The sequence below is a fragment of the Staurois parvus genome, unplaced genomic scaffold (assembly GCF_062004578.1).
Source record: "Staurois parvus isolate SC_StPar_1 unplaced genomic scaffold, SC_StPar_1.0 ptg000057l, whole genome shotgun sequence".
NCBI lineage: Eukaryota > Metazoa > Chordata > Amphibia > Anura > Ranidae > Staurois > Staurois parvus.
The window spans coordinates 1,790,769-1,806,608 of NW_028317853.1; the positions used below are offsets into that span (position 1 = coordinate 1,790,769).

The window sequence follows — 15,840 nt, forward strand, 5'->3', positions numbered from 1 at the left end:
CAGCACTACTGAACACAATGATTACTGCTAGCAGCTAGAGCCCCCAGCAGTAATCACAAGCAAAAAATCTGACAGGCTGGTTGTTCTGAAGTCGATTGATGGCTCAACTTCAGTACAACCAGTCTGTCCATACATGGATCAAATCTTGGCTGCTTCAGCAGGGACTCAATCCATCCATGCCTGGCCTCACAGATTCCTCCATCAATGCCTAATAGTGTAGATGGACGAATCTCCCACTGTGGATATTACATTTTGACAGCTGGCTGGCTAGTGCCAACAGGACGTAAAACCAATATATTTTGGCAGGTTTACTAGGAACCAAACAAAATACAGTGTATGGTCAACTTAACACTTTGATACCTCAGCCTTTCTTTAGCAGTTTTACTGTGTGGGTAGCTGTCAGAGTAAGATCTGGGAAGGGCATAGCACCTTTTCTTTTCTTCTAACTTTATTGAAATGACAAAATCACATTTTGCTCATCTCTATTCACTGCAACTTGGCTGCAGTGCCTAGAAACGGACAGTACGCTGAGCCTTCATGTGAGCATTTTATTGTAGGACACAGCATTTCCTCTTTTTTTTTTTTTAGTTATTGTTTCTCAGATTATTGTATTTTGTTTTTAATTCATATTGTTTCTTATTTATACACTACAGCTTGATCCAATATGAAAACATAATTTGAAGGTACCATGCACTGTACAACTTCAGTTGTACGGTTATAATACTACTACTACTGGACAGGTTTATAAAAATGGCTGTACATACAGTAAGCTGCGACTGTTGTATGCTTTCAAAGCTTTATTTGTAATTTGTATCTTCAAGAACAGCACATTCACCATACAATTGGATAATAAAAAACAAAACATTTACAGTTTTTTTAGGGTTTCTTTCAAACTCCTATGAATGATTTTATATCATTTATGTTTTTATCACATCTCTTATTAATCCCTCATAAAGCTACAGCTTGCTTTAGACACAATCAATAGCATCTCAACAAAGGTGAAGAGCTGAACATTCAGTTTGTGGTGTGTTGAGTGAAGAAACTCTTATTTGACTAATAATAGGGTTGTATCATGTTTGATTTTGCTTCATTATAAGTTATGTTTGTATTAAAGGAGTTTGTAGAGCTTCATGAGTCGAGAACACAACACAAACGCAATATTCCCCACGTACACGTTCTTGAAAATGGCTATTCTGTATTTCTGGGTGCTGTAGTGACTACAGGCTGGGAACCATAGACCATCCAAGTGAAGAAATGTCACCAGCACACCAAGGTTTCCTCAAAATGGGTCCAAAGATTTATTTTGGTGGTTAAATGGTAAACAAAAGACCTTGTGTTTACCATGTGACCAAGAAAATGAAGCTTTGGACCCATTTTGAGGAAACCTTGGTGTGCTGGTGACATTTCTTCACTTGGATGGTCTATGGTTCCCAGCCTGTAGTCACTACAGCCCCCAGAAATACCGAATAGCCATTTTCAAGAACGTGCACGTGGGGAATATTGAGTTTGTGTTTTGTTCTGGACTCATGAAGCTCTACAAACTCCTTTAATACAAACATAACTTATAATGAAGCAAAATCAAACACGATACAACCCTATTATTAGTCAAATAAGAGTTCCTTCCTCCTCATCTCAGACTCATGAACATGAACGCGCAATTAAATGGGAAAGATAAGTGTACAATCACCTTAACAGAGGCTAATCTCAACTCTGTAATATATTCATCCCAAACAAACCCAGAGTCAGCTTTTCATACAAAAATCACAATCCTCCGTATGTTGGGGGTTTGAGAAAGAGATGGAATACATACAGGCACACAATGGAGCTCATTACCCGCTATCTATGTGCATGACTCTTGCAACATTCTGTACCAGCCACCCTTTCATTATCAGCCAGCTTCTGTGAAAACTGTGTGTTTCAAAGTGTGATACACTTCACTGTCACCAGTGGAGTTAATGCTGCGAGTGGGGGAGGTTGTTATAGTGTGAAAGGACTCCAAGCAAACTCCTGCTGCTTACTCAGGATTTGCACTTCCTTCTATTATGGTAAGGAGACACAGGGTACAGTTGGCAACAATGAACCTACTGGAAATCTCATTTTAATCTCAAAATCACTCAAAAGCTGTCAAACTTCCAGTTTATATACACACGTAACTGTATGTGTCAGGGAATGACAGGTCCTGTCATTTTAGCGTTCTGAAAGAATTAAAATATCCCATTACTCCCAGGCAGGATAATGGGATTTGTAGCTAACACTGCTGGACCACTAAAGATATGGAACAGAACATTTTATATTCTGTTTATAGGCAATTTGTATTTTTAGCAGGTGCAGCAGATCAGTATTTACGGCTATTATACAAAAGGGAGTTCATGTAAGTATAAACTCCTATGAATGATAGCGCTACACCTGCTGGGAAGTGTTCATTAGGAACAAAAATGTATAATATACTGTATATTAATACTCCCTATAATATTGAAGATTGTAATGATATTGCAGCCTGCTTGAAGTCTTGTGTTGTGTATAAAAGCACTCCATCTCATAATTTCAAATGGCACAATGGCAACTTTAAATGATACTTCAAAACCAAACAAATTGATCTCAGGATCTAGATTTTTATATGTCTTCAAGCCCTCCGCCAGCTTAAATATTTTAAATGAATGCCCTAGCCACTGTAGATATAAAAGGCAGCTCTGACTGCAATACTGACCTTTACTCCTGAGCTGTTCCCCACAGTGGTTACTTTCCACCACAAGATGACACCAGTGTCACAGGCACGTCTTATGGGTTGGGATGGGGGGTGGGGGGGGGTTTGACACCCTGCACTCAAAGTACAATGATGCCAAGAAAGGCATTGGACATCATCTCAACAACATTCTCTGTGCCACTGAGACCCCCCCCAGTGCTGGAGAAGAGGTAGAGAGGACTTTGCACATTATGTGAAAGCCTGAAGACATCTGAAGAATGTAAGTATTGCAAAAATAATTTAACGATAATAAATGCAAGCAGGGGTCTGGGCTGGGGAGGGTTGGGCTTTCACATAGTGCTATGGCTGCAAACATCCTTTATATTTTTTAAATAGTACCACCGACACCAAAATCATAATTGCATGGTAATTTTCTATCATTGGTGCTGAAGTTCTGCTTCTTTGGTCACCTCCCCATGGCCAGATGAGAAAGAGGGACTCTTTTCAGCACAAAGTATTCCCCTATCACAACCTCAGTTACGTGGATTAAGAAGAATATACTTTGCAATGAGCAACAGTTAGGCAGGTCATAGATGAGCTGAAAACCAAATGTTCTGTCAATGGAAAAAAGAAAATGGTGCATACAATTGTGCCATCAATTGTTTTGTTTTTCAAAACAAGGTCCAGCAGGTTGAATCAGGCACTTTTGATTACAACACAAAAATTGTGTGTTGATTTAGTTCCAGTTGATTTAGTTTCGTACTTGTCTATGGCCTACTTAAGAGGTTGGATGGCAAATTTGGTGGAGTATAACACTTTTGGCAGTTAAATAGTACATTTCAGGGTCTACACATCACTAGACCAAAAAAAGGGGACAGCTGAGGAGGAAAGATGGACAGAATGATTAGGTTCCAAATGAGGGTCAGTTTGGGATCTCTGTCTTACCCAAATAATCACACATAAGCAAGTTTATAAAATTTAGGGTGTGACTTTTTAACTTAATTGTATGAAGCATTTTCGACAAAGAACAATTCCCTATACGTGAAATTAACTAGTAAGCTAATAATTCCTGCCATCAACTGACGGGGCAGAGCTGCATCAGGCTTGGGAAGGATACCAACAATATTGTCGGGATCCACTTGGCTGCCAGATTGACAGCTGCTCTGCCTCTCAGCCACACCTGTCCTTTACCCAGTGAGCATTGCAGAGCAGACAACAGTGAATGACAGTCACTGTTCACCATTCACAGCAGACTAAGAGTAGAGCAATCAGCATTCATACGATCAGGGCTTGGGATGGAAAAGCTGCAGCTTCACGCAGATGCTGCAGCATGGAGGTGTGTACGGATATGTTGTATTTATATGCCTTTACTTCTCCTTTAACCTGATTTCTGCGCAATTTATGGAAACCAGATTATACACAGTTTATTACAGGGTGAATGGGAGTGTACTTCCTGAAGTCTGTGTTGTGTTAAACTATATCTCTCTGCTTACTTGAATTTGACTGTTGGCTCTGAGAAGCTTCTTAACATTGACTTTTTTTACACCTAGATTTCTGTATATGAAAGTCAGCAGCAATACGTCTACAAAAAGGTATGCCTGACATTAGATCTCATGCATTAAAAGCAGGGGTTTCTTGATCATTAAACTACGAACAAAGGTGAACTACAGCAATTCTTGGATGAAAAACTTCAGTACTGACCAGGTAGGCTGTGCTACTTGTCTGTACTTCAGAGCTCCATTTTAAACTTTGACTGAAATGTACCTTTAACCCTGAGCACTCTGCAACAGATCTCGCAGTCCCGGCCCTCGCTCTTCAGCTCTTCGTGTACAGAGAATTTTTAATCGTGAATGTAAAGGAATATTTTAGCCACCTATGCCAGCTGTACATTTAATGATTTTTATATAATTAAATAATGGTTTTAAAAGGCCTTTGCTTGGAGAGCAGCTTTAAAGTGGTACTGAATTCTGAATGCTGTGTCCAAAGAGGTAGGCAGAGGGAAAAGGACCAGTATTGCCTATTGACTCCCTTTCCCCCATTACAAATTTACCATGCCTTGCTCTATACTGTGTCTCTGTATGGTGGGTGGCCATCAAGCTAAAAGAAGGGCATTGCATCCTCATGTCTGAGCCTCCAGCAAGGACAACAGTGAGCAGCACAATACCAAATCTCACTCCAAATGACATGAGACTAGGAGTCAGAGGCAGCAGTGCCTTATGTCTCACACTGCAAATATACAGCTATGAGTCTATAGGCACCTACCAGGAAGTACACTGATATTTTTCAGGAGGAATTCAAGACAAAAAGGTAGATTTTAGGGTTTGATACTTCTTAGGCATAATTAACATTTCTAGAGATCCCCTATAACACAGCAGGTATTGTTAAGCACACTTTTAAGTTGCACATGCTTAAAGTTTTGCTGTTAAAATCTGAACTTGTTCAGAGCAGGTCTGCTGTTCGGTACAAAAGTACAGAGGTTCCCTGAAAATAGCAGACTACCTCATTATAGGGAACTCTGCTAAGCGTTCTAAAGTGTTCAGTTTGCTCTGTCTCCCCCTTTTTTTTACATCAAACATCCATGATCAAAAGCTTTTTGGTTTAAAAAGTTTGATTTTTTAAAAGATTAGTGAATTTATGGGTTAAGCAAGGGTCTCTAGAACAAAAAACAGCCAAAGCAAATCTAATTATATTCATGTATATTTACCTGCATATATTAAATTAAAAACGTAAGAGACCAAAAAATTAAAATGCATCAAACTGGCAGTTCACGGTATTAGAAATCTTCATTTTCGTTTTTTAACATTATCAGCCCAAGTGATTATGCATGTCTTATTTTCATGTGTTTACATATTTATGCAATGCACTTTCGGCTGGATGTTTACGCAGTTTTCCCCCATACATGTATACACCTACGTGTTTGTTAAATGCTGTGTGCATACAGTGAGATGTCACTCATTACACACATACATAAACAGATCCTGATGAACACCCCCAGACGTTCTTATAAAATGGAGCCAAAGGTAGCGCTGCTTCATTCAGTATCTGAGAGGCATGAGCAATACTCTGCTTCCGGTATATACATTCTACCCGGTCAGCCTACTGGATTGAGGTTAATAGCTGTCTTTACTGCAATACATGAGATCAAAACCTCGCGGCAGAAAGACGCACACGGTGCTGCTGCTAAGCGGAGCCTCACAAAGGGTTAATACTTTTCTGATTTTACTGGACACTTTCAAGTGAGGAACAAATCTCACAGAAACACATCACACAGGAGCTGATGATCAGCTGTCAGACCTTTATAACGTTTGCCAAAATCCGTTACGTGATAAAAGAAGGAATCTTAGAAGGATCCAAAAATCTAGCAGAATGGATGTTAAGCAAACAGCCTTTCCTACCTGATTAAGTACCATGGTAAGGGAGGATCTGACATCTCATGTACATTTTCACCATAAACTCTAAGCATTGGCAAATAATCCATAATATTATTTGTAGGTTTACACCTTCCTCCACTTTACGTTATCAAGAAATATACATTTGACCCACTCCCCCCCCCCAATTAAGGGCACATTGGTATGTGCCCCCTCGTATGCTGAGAATGCAGACCAGTGTAAGCATTGGTCACTCGGTTTGTCCCCAGGGACGAGAAAACATTTCTGTTCAGCATCTGCAGTCTATAAGTATGACTTGTTACATTAGTTCTAATACATGGAGAGCCAGGATACATAATTGTGCTGCCAATAGGCAACTCTCTGTGTAGCTAGATAGCACTCTTGTTGCCAAAATTTTTTGCAGCTGTCCTTTCTCCTGTCTATAATCGATAATTATCTATACAACACCTATAAGGGTACATTTTGGAAGTGAGGGTAGGTATTGCCTTATTGAATTACAGGGTACACAACCTATGATCAGTTATAATCTATGTTTTCAATTTACAGTACTCACTGTGAACATTAATGGCCTCATCCAAACCCATGTAATGGTGGTGGACAGCTTTCCCACACCCAGCTCCCCTGCCAGTTAGAAATCTCTCTAGCTCCATACACTTGCATCCCTTCTCCAAGTACTCACTATGGATGGGAACCTCAGTCCTCCCAACCCTATGTATTCCTTGCTGATGATAATATCTTCCCTCCTAGCTCCATAAACTCGCATACCTTCTCTCATCTCCAAGTACTTACTAGGGATGGGAACCTCAATATTTTCTGCGCTATGTACTCTTTGCCCATGATGATATCTTCACTCCTAGCTCCATAAACTCACATACCTTCTCTCATCTCCAAGTACTCAATAGGGATGGGAACCTCAATATTTTCCGTGCTATGTACTCCTTGCCCATGATAATATCTTCACTCCTATCTGCATAAACTCACATACCTTCTCTCATCTCCAAGTACTCACTAGGTATGGGAACCTCAATATTTTCTGCGCTATGTACTCCTTGCCCATGATGATATCTTCACTCCTATCTCCATAAACTCACATACCTTCTCTCATCTCCAAGAACTCACTAGGAATGGGAACCATAATATTTTCCGCACTATGTACTCCTTGCCCATGATAATATCTTCACTCCTGTCTCCATAAATTCACATACCTTCTCTCATCTCCAAGTACTCACTAGGGATGGGAACCTCAATATTTTCCACGCTATGTACCCTTGCCCATGATAATATCTTCACTCCTAGCTCCATATGCTCACATACTCTCTCTCACCTCCAAGTACTCACTATGGATGGAAACCTCAGTATTTTCCACACTATGTATGCCTAGCCCATGATAATACCTTCATTTCTAGTTCTATATACTAGCATGCTTTCGCGCATCTTCAAGTACTCACTGTGGACGGAAACTTCAGTATTTTCCGCACTATGGATGCCTTATCAATGATAATATCTTAATTTCTAGCTCCATATACTCACATACTTTCTCTCACCTCCAAGTACTCACTATGGATGAGAACCTCAGTACTCTCAGCCCTATGTATTCTGTGCCCATAGTAATATCTTCACTCCTAGCTCCATATACTCACATACTTTCTCCTGTCTCCAAGTACTCACTGTAGATAGAAACCGCAGTATTTTCAGCACTATGTACTCCTTGCCCATGATAATATTTTCACATCCCTACTGCCATCTCCAAGTACTTGGTATGATGACTGACAACCTTATACTTGGTATGATGACTAGATATGAAATTATATGTAATTATGGACAATAAAATCCCTACTCTATACAAGATATTTATATGCCTATGTTAAGATTTTTGTATCCGTTGAGAGTAATATGCCTATGCCCAGCTCTATGTATGTGTACCTATGTACACCTGACTTTTATGCAGTGATAGAAGCATGGAACCTCCCCAGAGTAGCTAACATCACTGGAGGATGTCTTACCTTAAGATCCTTTTTACAATAACTTTCCCTGTACCTTTATCCCTTAACCTTTACCATGTAACCTTAAAATCATGTTTTCATATTCTTCCCCCTCCTGTACTGGAATCCTCTGCACTGAAGGACTAACCCTTCCTGCAAAGAAAGATACAATTGTTTGGAATCTGATAACTGGAGGCAACTATTTCACCAGAGTTCCCCGTACCCCTAAAGTTTACCTATGCTATGCCCATGCAAAGTAAAAGATTAAATAAATTGCCCCCTCTCCAGCTGCACATATTCATCTGCCCTTCACTCTCTAAGGCTACTTTCACGCTGATCCCCCAAAAAAACGCATAGGCATTCTTACCACATTTTGCCGCGTTTTTTAAAGGACACATGTCTTAAAACTGCACCAAAACCGCTTCTCAGAGGTGTCTTTGAGGCGTTTTCCATTAATTTCAATGGCAAGAGGCGTTTTTGTTTTTTTTATTTAACTCCCCAAACACCGCACTGCAAACGCAATGCCTCAGTGTGAAAACATACAGATATCCATTCACATACATAGGGAAGCAGCTTTCTTGAGCTCTTCAGGCGCTTTTTTTAACGCAAAAATGCTTAAACTCCTCAGTGTGAAAGTAGCCTAACAGCTCTATATGGCCATCAGGAACAAGGAGAAATATCTCGTACTTCTGGGTATGAAAAATATAGGACTATATACTATAACTAGCAGGGTGTTGTAGAGCAACACTGGAAATTAGATTAGATGTACTTTATTTTTATTTGGGTTACGTTAAAATATTCCAACATTAAAAATTATCCAGCAGTGCTGCTGCTATGTAAAAACACAGTTTCAGCACTATGGAGAGTTCCAACTTATTAAAGCAGCCAATTTAGCTTACTGTACACGCCATTCACTGGACATTTGTCACCTTTATAAAACGATACCTTCAATTACGCCATTAAAGATTCAGAGGCAGATGTTTCATAAATATTCCCCAAACATGATCCTTTATGAAAAATGGAAGTCACACCAGACTACAATGACAGCTGAAGAACCATAATTGTCTATACTGGAGTAAAGCTTCACCTTCCAGATGAACAATAACCCTAAACACACAGACAAAGCTGCACTGGAGTTGTTTAAAACCAAGAACCTGAATACCCAATAATGGCCCTTTAGAGCCCAGAAATCTGGCAAAATGTGAACACCGCTGCCCACCAACACCCCATTCAATGAAGAAAAAGTGGCAAAAGCTGCAAGATTCAGATGTGCACAGCTGGTAATGAATTACACCAAAGGACTCATGACTCTCATTGTTCTACAAAGTATAGGCTGGAGTGAATCCTGCAACCTCTTGCACATTGGCAAAAAAAATGCATATGTAGCCATGTAGAAAAAAAAAGAAAGGCAATTTTACGTTTCAGAGCAGTAATTTAAGCATATACGCTTGCATGAACAAGTACATATGACGACATTCGTATAAATGGAACCACTGGCAGCTAGAAGAGGATGAAGAAGAATTATATGCGTTTGTACATATACGTGCCTGTACGCATGTATACACAAGATCTTTATGGAACATGACATTTTTTATTAAGGATTGTTCTGGCAGCCTCTGTCTCCAAGATCCTACATGTAAACAGCAGTAAATTATTAGGCCATCGGCAAGAGGCCTTATACAACCATTGAATGCCTACTATTTTTACTCCTAACACTTGGAAGATGCAAAAGATTTTTTATTGCCACACAAAGGTCAAGTAGTGAGAATCAAATGGCAAAAATCCAAATTAAATAAGTTTTAGGCTTCATTCACACAGGGCTCCTTTGTTTTATTTAAACACTTCTGATCTAGAAAATATAGTGTTTGTTTTACATTGATATGCAAAATGTACAAATTCTTTATTAGTGAAATGTCAATGCAGTTACATGCCTTAAGACGTGTGCATTATACCATTGAGGCCCCTTTCAGTTGGGTGCCCTCCACTCCATCTCAGCAGGCAATCCATATCTGCCTACATCTAGTCACCTATATGGATACAATGTAATTCCTTTTTATAATCTGTGTAATCATAGGTCCAAAACAAACTGCTGGAATCCAATGTGAAATGGGCCAACAATCATGACATGCATTGATATTTTTAGGAAATATCCTATAAACACATATAAACATATGCATGTCAGAGGCTGTGTGACAGGCGCCTTAAGGCAGTATTAACCCCTTGGCGCCGATGCCTCCCAGCCCTTTAAGGGTTTCAGGGTCATGTGACCGTCGTGATTCGCTGTCACGGCGGTCACATGATCGGGAAAGGTCCTGATCAAAAGAGGAGTACCAGACATGCACGCTGAGAGCAAGCAGGGCGTGCGCTCTCAGCAGATTTTTTTTTTAATTGCACGCAAATGTGCGGCTGCTCGGCGTCAAGGCCCAGACACTGAGAGGCAGCACATTTGCGTGCTCTCGGCGTGAAGAGGTTAAGCACAAAAATGTAATGTATCGCAGCTTACAAATCCTTAAATGTGGTGGTTGCATTCGTTTTTCTAGCCTTTATTTTTACCTGGTGATCCAGACAGCAAGTCTGTTATTTGTCCTTCAACAGATCAAGCTGTTCAGCAAAAATGGCAGTTAGAGGGTCAAGAGAAACTATGTACTACTCACAGGGGTGCTTACAATGGTCAGCTTCCATTCCGGTATGTGAAACCTTTATGACAAAAAGGTAAAAAAAAAAACAGTTGCTGTAACAGTTTAAAAAAAAGTGTTGGCTGGAGTTCAGTGTTAACTTGTCAATCAAGTTCATCTAAATCTTCTAAGTACACCTAACACTCCCCTCTCCCCAGATTGACAACACTGTAGTCCAAGGGTGTCTCCGTTGCTCCATCAGTAGAGTGGAGACACCTAGGACAGAAAATATGTTACAAGCTTGATCAGTAGGACCAAAAAAACAAAAAACAAAACAGTTGTAGTCGCCACATTAAAGAATTGGTAAGCTGCAATATATTACACTTTTGTTTTGGAGTTTAATACAGCTTTAAGCCAGGAAACTAGAAACTGTTCAAAGGTTCCATGGAGACAAATCACTGTGTACACAATATTAATTTTGGGTCTGAAGATCAGGACAGTTAAAAGGGATTAAGCCAATCATTTGGAAAGAGAATATTTCAAAGAAAGGAAGAAGAAACAGTTTATGATGTACAAGGCCAAAGGTCTTCCCTGCGTCACTGACACCAACACAGTTTAAAAATAATTATCAAATCAAATCTGTATAGGACAAACAAACAGCTACTATAAAGAAAAAAAAATCCTATACCACAAGAACACCCAGTGCCAGTAATAAAACTTGGATACCATAGCAACCCAGCAGATGTAATTGGATCAATTGTTGTATGAAGCAAGAGTTATTGCGACTGTGACAATTTTATATTAACTAAATTGTTCTAATGATACATCTTCTATATTGGGTTGAGGTTATATTTCCTTTGGAAAAAAATATGTCAGTGAAATGTTCTCACTTATGACATAACCCAAAACCTCTGCTAATGTAAAGACAATTTATATGTGTAAAGTGATATCTGCAGGCAGTTTCTTGTCTCAGACAGTCATAATTGTCATGTACAAATAAATTACTAAGATGGTGTTTTCGTATTTTAAAAACACCCTGTTAACTGTCTGGTATTCATACTGAGGCCCAACCTAAGAAACCCTTACAAGAGATCTGTACTTAAAGCTGAAGTCTGGCTTTTGGTATACTTTACATAAGAGGAGGTATCAAAAAGTTTTGAGACTAGTTTTGTAACACACCAACAGATGGCAGCACGTTGTCCTGTGTACATTGGGAGCTGTGCAACTGGTGCTATTCTGACCACGTGCATTACCACGTCTGCCATTTCATCATGGACAGCAAGTTAGAAGAAAGAGCAAACGTGAAATTCTGCATGAAACTGGGCAAATCTTCCACAGAGACGTTTGACATGATTCGGCAAGTTTATGGCGATGCTGCAATCGTTGATCGAGGTGTTTTGAGTGGCACACGCACTTCAAGAGCAGAACAACATCACTGGAAGACGACAAGAGATCAGGAAGACCTTCAATGCGCTCAACCCCCGAAAATATAAAAAATGTCAAAATGTTGAAACCATTTGGCAACTTGTGCAGGATGATTATCGGAGAACAATCCACAACACTACTGCCACTGCCAGTGTGTCATACGGAACAGTCAAGGCAATCCTCACATGTGATTTGAACATGCGCCATGTTGCTCCCAAGTTCGCCTCCAAGTTGGTCCAAACAAACTATGTCCCTCAGTAACATGTGAGGCTGCTGGATGTGCTGTATAAACTGTATGTAGCTGAGGCTACATACAGCACTGTGTTCTGGTATGAGCTGAGACCTGTCTCATACCCGGAATACAATAGAGTCTGTCTGAGCGGCACTCAGCCAATCACAGAAAGCGATGTGTTCTATCAATGAATACAAAGCTTCCACTGATTGGCTGAGTCAGAAAGGCAGGCTGATGTTGTCACAACCTCTCACTCAGCCAATCAGAGGAAGCTTTGTATTCATTGATAGAATACATCACTTTCCATGATTAGCTGAGTGCCCCTCAATCAGACTATATTGTATTCTGGGTATGAGACAGGAAATTCCCGGCTCACACTAGGACACAGTGCTGTATACAGCCTCATCTACATACAGTTTACACAGCACATCCAGAGGCCTCACATGTTAGTGAGCACTTTTTTCTGCAATGTATGTGTTTCAACACTTACTCTATTTGTCCAATAAAATTATATTTTTAGAATGGATTTTATTTTGGCAAAGGTCCACTTCAATGATCGAGCTTGAACATGTTCTAGAGAAGAAACCTTAGTTGAGAGAGGGTGCTGGAGATGTTCTAATCTACAGCACCCACTCTCAACTAGGGTTTCTCCAGCAGCTGATAGAGGTGGGGTGAGGTGAGATGGGGTGGGGTGAGGTGGGCTTCCTAATAACTACAAATGTAAGGAATGTCCATCACGCTAAGGCAGACTGAGTTGCAGATATAATAGAAGTTATTTCAAGGGTTTTCTCCAGCAGCTGATAGAGGTGGGGTGGGGTGAGGTGGGGTGATCTTCCTAATGACTACAAATGTAATGAATGTCCATCACGCTAAGGCAGGCTGAGTTGCAGATATAATAGAAGTTATTTCAAGGGTTTTCTCCAGCAGCGGATAGAGGTGGGGTGAGGTGGGGTGAGGTGGGGTGAGGTGGGGTGAGGTGAGGTGAGGTGAGGTGAGGTGGGGTGAGGTGGGGTGATCTTCCTAATGACTACAAATGTAAGGAATGTCCATCACACCAAGGCAGACTGAGTTGCAGATATAATAGAAGTTATTTCAAGGGTTCCTCCATGTTAGAAAGGTTGAGAAAATCAATTCTTGCCCTTTTGGCTGAGAACAATCTTAGTTCATGTCATATCAGTTGAATATCTAGTACATTGCCTGGAGACCATACAGTATATTAAATAGATTTTTAGAACAAGGAGATGGAAGAAAAAAACTTGCTTTGGTAATGCAGTACCACCAGAAAAAAGTGGTTGCAAAAGGCTGACCTACTGCCATTATTACTCTGGTTAAGATCATAACTCCTATCAGAAATTAAAGACACACATAAAAAACATCACTTTTAAAGTGTTCTTCAGCATCTTTTAAAAAATAAATAAATAAAAGTCGGCAGCTCCAAATACTGTAGTTGCTGACTTAATGAAAAAACATCTGCCAGTCCAAGGATCCAGCACTGTCCTCACTCGGGCCGGTTCTTCGCCAGTGTTGGGTCCCCTGTGCCAGCATGTTCACTGTGGGAATCTGGCTGTGACTGTTTGTGGCTTCACAGACAGCTACCCGCGGTGCAGACGCCAGCCGCGCTGCACTTTGTGAATGGCTCTGCTGCTTCCTGGGACCTGTGATGTGTGCCAGGAGGTTGTGGGTAGAAAGGGATGGGGCAAACCTCCGCTAGGTGATTAGAGCAGAAGTGGGAGTGGGTCCCTGCTAGAAATAGGTACCCACACTCCCCCCAAAAAATGTTTTCATTATTAGCAGAGGAGGGAGGGGAGGAGGAAGATTAGAACTTCTGTTTTTCAGTGAAATTCTGCTTTAATTGGCTATGCAATGTGCATATTTATGTTACAGTTATAATTCTGTAGAAACATCTATAGAGATCAAAATTCTAAACACCAAAGGAATACATTCTGAACAAAAAAAAAAAAAAACAGAATAGAAAATAAATTTAAAACTTAAAATACAACAGGTAGCACAAATTCACGGTCAAAAGAGGAAGCCTTTTTTCTTGTGAATGAACATTATAATAATGTGAGTGCCCCTTAGTGGCTCTGCTGTGCTCTGCAATTTGGCTGCAAGAAAGTCGAATGAAAATTAGCCTCTGATTTTACAAAAGCTAAATTATCTCTAAATACAGGACCAAGCAGCCTTTAGCCTTTCATGGAAGCATGACTGGCTGATTACTACAAGAATGTTAAAGTCTGCCTGATGATGGTGAACCGTATGCTATCCATTACAGACAATGGGGTCTATAAAAAAAAAAAAAAAGCTAATATGACACTTTCTAGCACATATGATACTAAAAATCATAGCAGGTCCCAAAGGCTGGAGGACATGTCAGATTCTGCAAAGGATGGAGGTTCAAATCTAAGTAATAAAATAGCCAACTGTTTGCATGGCCATCCTTTGCTACACAATTTCAGTGGATATTGATCTGGATGGAAATTTTTCGGCATGTCGATATGCTCACAATGCCAATTTTTTGATAGAACACTACCCTATCATAAGAGGAATAGAGGAGGAGCTGTCACTAAACTCCTGAAAATACTAACCAACTTACTGTCTATACTGATCTGATGCCTTCAGTTCTATCGGAGTCACTGGCTGGGAGGAAGTATGTAGTATCAGGAGTCGTAACTTCCCTTGATGCACATATGTGGGTCACTGGTTGGACCTATTATATCAGCATGACACGCAAACAATTGCCATTTTACAAGGAGTTTGTTATTGGCAGCCTATGTATTTCCCTCATATTAGGCCATGTAAAAAGCATGCCAACCCCACCCTCAATATGCCAAGTACTTACTACATTTTTCATAAAGCAGTTCCCACCTTTGACAAGATATTCCCCCTTTCTCCTTTTGTCTCCAAAAAACACATTCTTCCAAGCTGGGACATGTGGAGGTATGCTCACATCACCATAGTACCAATACCGGCCCTTAAATGCCCAAATTTACAAAGTCATGGTCCCTTTGTAGCGCTTTCTTATTGAAAATATGTCTATATTTTATTACATTAAAATGTCAGTGATGCAATAGCAATGTTGTTGTATTACCTGCCTGTTACTGCTTCATACACATGAGCAGCCAAGACAACCAATACGCTTTTTGTCAGTTAAGTGAATTAAATCTAGCCAATAGTCCATGTGTCACATTGTATGAATCCCTCAAGAAGCTTCTTGCAGGGGTCTAAGATGCGCTATGGCCTTTCATGTATGCATCACCGCATTTCATCTGCAACAGCTGCGACCCTCATAAAAGTACAAATGGAACAACAGTCATCACATCAGTATAAGACAAATTAGATATACATTGGGCATGCTGCCAGATCTTGTACTAAAAGCAGTGTCTCCAACTCTTGAGGGTATGACCAAAAAAAGAAAAAAAAAAAAATTATATATATATATATATATATATATATATATATATATATACATACACACACACACACATATATATATATATATATATATACATATACA

General features: G+C 40.0%; 1 protein-coding gene and 1 pseudogene across 8 annotated transcripts in view; one reads left to right on the forward strand and one right to left on the reverse strand.

Annotated features, from left to right (window-relative positions):
• AGRN (agrin) overlaps positions 1 to 15,840 on the reverse strand; it is a 653,845-nt gene that overhangs the window by 401,847 nt on the left and 236,158 nt on the right. The window lies entirely within an intron of this gene.
• On the forward strand, positions 13,453 to 13,624 carry LOC149469929 (U2 spliceosomal RNA; annotated as a pseudogene).